Raw genomic sequence first — 3,753 nt, 5'->3', positions numbered from 1 at the left:
CTATATGTATATTCATATAATTGAAAATATCTTTTGTGATGTAACTCTTTCAAAAGTACATAAAAATGGTTGCCAGCAGGGGTGTACATGTAGATTTATTAAATACACCTTGTGCGCCACGTAGTAACCGAATCTAGAACCCGACACTCGAAATATTTGCTCTGTTACAATCGTACCCTGTTACAATGGACCCCACTCTCCCCTACTGATACTTTTGAGCGGTACTGTAAAGATCAAATTGCATGAAATAAAAACATATTTAGCGTACATATACATGCAATTGCATTTGCAAATACATGCATTAATATATACATGTAAATTTTATGTCCCCTTTTATACAGTTTTACAAATAATTTTAGTCTGGAAAGAGGGCGGTATTATGCTTTTCGTTAGCTAACGTCTCATTACAGAGTCATTTAATCTTTTCCATTACTATGAAAGCCGTTTGAACTTCTACTAATGTATTAGAAGCCACGATGGCTCAAGAGATAGAGCGTTCGCCTTCCAATGAGGTGAAAAAGGTTCGATCCTGGAGATGGCTGATCGATACGAATTCCGCATCCGGCTTGCACCGACCACAGTGCTGACGGGAAATATCCTCAGTGGTAGACGGATCATGGGTTAGCGTCCCCTTGCCGTGAGGCTAACCGTGGGAGGTTCTCGTGGTCTTCCTCTCCATGTAACGCAAATGCGGGTTAGTTCCATCAGAAAGACAAATTTCTCCCAATATTTGATCCAGGAGTTTTCCTGTCTTCTGAATTAGGTTCAAAATCACAAGGCTTCGGAGTTGAACAATAGTAGTCGTAAACCCAAAAATTGTTTCGGCTGTTCATCGGCGGTTATAAAATATAATGTATTAGAAAGAGTCGTGGAGGCTCAGGAGATGGAGCGTTCGCCTTCCAATGAGGTTCGAATCCCAGTGATGGCTTGTAGATACGAATTCCGCCCAGGCTTGCACCGACCACAGTGCTGACGTAAAATATCTTTAGTGATAGACGGATCAATGGTTAGAGTCCCCTTGCTGTCATACTGACTGTGGGAAGTTTTCATAATTTTTCTCACCTCCTAACGCAAATGCAGGAAAGTTCCATCGAAAAGTCCTCCGCGAAGGCAAATTTCTTGCAATACTAGTCTTCTGGATTAGGTTCAAAATTACAAGGTTACGGAGTTAAACATTAGTAGTCGTTATCCCAAAATTGAGCCAGTTGTTCAACTATTGCTAGAATGTATTTCAAACATAGAGAAAAAAATAGGATAATTTTTTCTCTATGTTTCTTCTCTATGTAAAGTTTTACCGTGTTCAAAAAATCACTGATATTTTAACCGAAACGCTTTGGTAATGCATATAAGAAATCATTTTTGAATACCACAATCACTTTAAGAAACAACAACAATGAATTGATAATTGTGTGAGTTATAAAGAGTAATTACAAAAGAAGGGGAGGTAAAAGTAATTTCGAAAGTAATTATGTCTATTTTAAAGGAAAATGTACTCATTCAATTCTTGTCAAAGCATTTCAAGAATTCTAGGAAAAAAACCTGGATTGATTCAATTATCTTATTACCAAATATTTCTAAGCGAATATATAAGATTTTTCTTATAAATAAATATAATGATAAAGACATTTCTGAAAAAAAATTTAGAAAATCGGAATATACAGCATTTAAACTACTCATTTAGTACCTTTTAAGTTTATATGGTAACGTTTTACCGGAAATTCTGGTTTTTGAAATTATAGTTCTTATTACCACACATTTAGTAAAAAATGCTGAACTGCAAAGTAAATTTTACCGAATAAGTGTTTTATATGCCATATTCAAAGGTATCATCATAAAATATCTGAATTTTATCACATGTATTAAAATTTATCACACATTATTAAATCGTATTTTATTGATGCTTTCGAATTTATTACAAAAGCATTTTGGTAAAAATTAACAATTCTTTTGCTGTTCCCATAGAGCCAGAAACACATTAAATTTTATTATATTCTATTAGTTGAACTATACTGTTTCTCTTTGGAAAGAAAGAAATGAAAACTGGGCCGGAGAAAATAGAGAATTGTGAATTAAATTATCGATGAATTGGCGAAATAAATAATAATTTCATAAACTTAAATAACATGGCACTGCATTTGAACACTGCTTTTTATTTAAAAAAATCGTTTTTAATTGTTTATATATAATATTGCTCCGCTAATAAAAAAAACGTCAGTTTTTAACCAAATGAATTTATTTCTGATTCAAGCAAGGAATGTTACATCAACCTAATGGCTTTATCATAGTACCATATATTTAGTGTTTTGTTAATTTGAAATAGTTGCTGGAATTTCTGACTGGAATGCAAATTTATTTTATTAAATGCGCGTGACATTTGATACAACATCATGATTCTTATTCCATCATTTGGTACATCATTAAAGTTTAAAATTTTAAATTTAAAAAAAAAACATTTCAATCATAATATAAAATTCTAGAATAGTTGCAAAAGAACAATTATTTCGCAAATTTTATTACTTTTTTTCATCTGAATAACCACATTTTAAAATTATTTTCACTCCTGAAATGTAAAATCGATTTATCACAAATTGTCGAATTTGTAATTAAATTATTCTTTTGTAATTCAATTATTTATTATTATTTTTTAGTTTAATTAAAAGTTATTAGCTTTTATTTGCTGATAAAAAAAATCAAAATTTGTTTTAATAAGTTTAAGTAGACTTACTGAACATGTAGTTGAAAAATGCATTTATTAAATAAAATTCACCGAATATCCTTCCTAATTCCAAATTCTTTGATTGGAAAATGAAAGTAGAATAAAAGAAATATCGTTAAAAAAAGTAAAAAATATCGTTCCAAAATAAAAACTGGAAACAGCGTGTAGAAATCAATGAAAAAAAATAAAATTATCTTTTTTATTTAATGATAGTTTACAAAAATATCAGTTTTAGAATTCTAAAAACATGTTCATCTGATTTTGCAAGCAAACAAAGTCGTTAAATTAGTTAAGGGCAAAGTTTCAAAAGAAATGTTTGTCCATTACGAATCTTAAAATAAAAATGGTTTTTCAATTTAATGATTTTAGAAGCAAATATTTCTTTAAAGTTTGATTTTTCATTTTGTAAAATAAAGAAAGAAAGTTAACTATTCTCTCTGAAGAAAACATTTTCAACTAAAAAAGTGAAACTATTTTAATCCCAGAAAGTAATTCTGGGACCATTTTTATCTTGCTCATTGTTTTTTTTCTTAGTTTGTAAATTTAGAAAAACACCGAGATAGTTAACTATTCCTTACGTGTATTGTACTTTATTGTAATTAAAATATAGCCAAAAAAAGTTGAATAATTTTAAATGAAACTTTTAAGTTAACCATGCTATTCAATAAACAATAAAAGATCTTAGTAGAAAATTATTTTTATAAATTTTAGTAATTTAAATTATTGCATTAAATTTATGTGTAGATATCATAGGAACATTGCATTATAATAAATTATATGGAATTTAATAAATCATTTCAAACTATAACATTATTATAAATTTCATAAAATATTAGAAATACAGAAAAATACTAAAAGAAAAAAATTCGAAAAGCTATCACAAATTTACATTTTACTCTCCAAAATTTTCCTTGAAAACGTAACGTTATTTCACCATTTATTTCAAATAATTTTTTGAAAACCTTTGCAATCATATGAATTTTGGAGGTTAATGTGAATTTCAAACATGTGTGATCTAATGTAACCCTTCTTCAGCA

The sequence above is a fragment of the Parasteatoda tepidariorum genome, chromosome 8, assembly GCF_043381705.1.
Source record: "Parasteatoda tepidariorum isolate YZ-2023 chromosome 8, CAS_Ptep_4.0, whole genome shotgun sequence".
NCBI classification, from domain to species: domain Eukaryota; kingdom Metazoa; phylum Arthropoda; class Arachnida; order Araneae; family Theridiidae; genus Parasteatoda; species Parasteatoda tepidariorum.
This window is presented reverse-complemented; position numbering follows the sequence as displayed.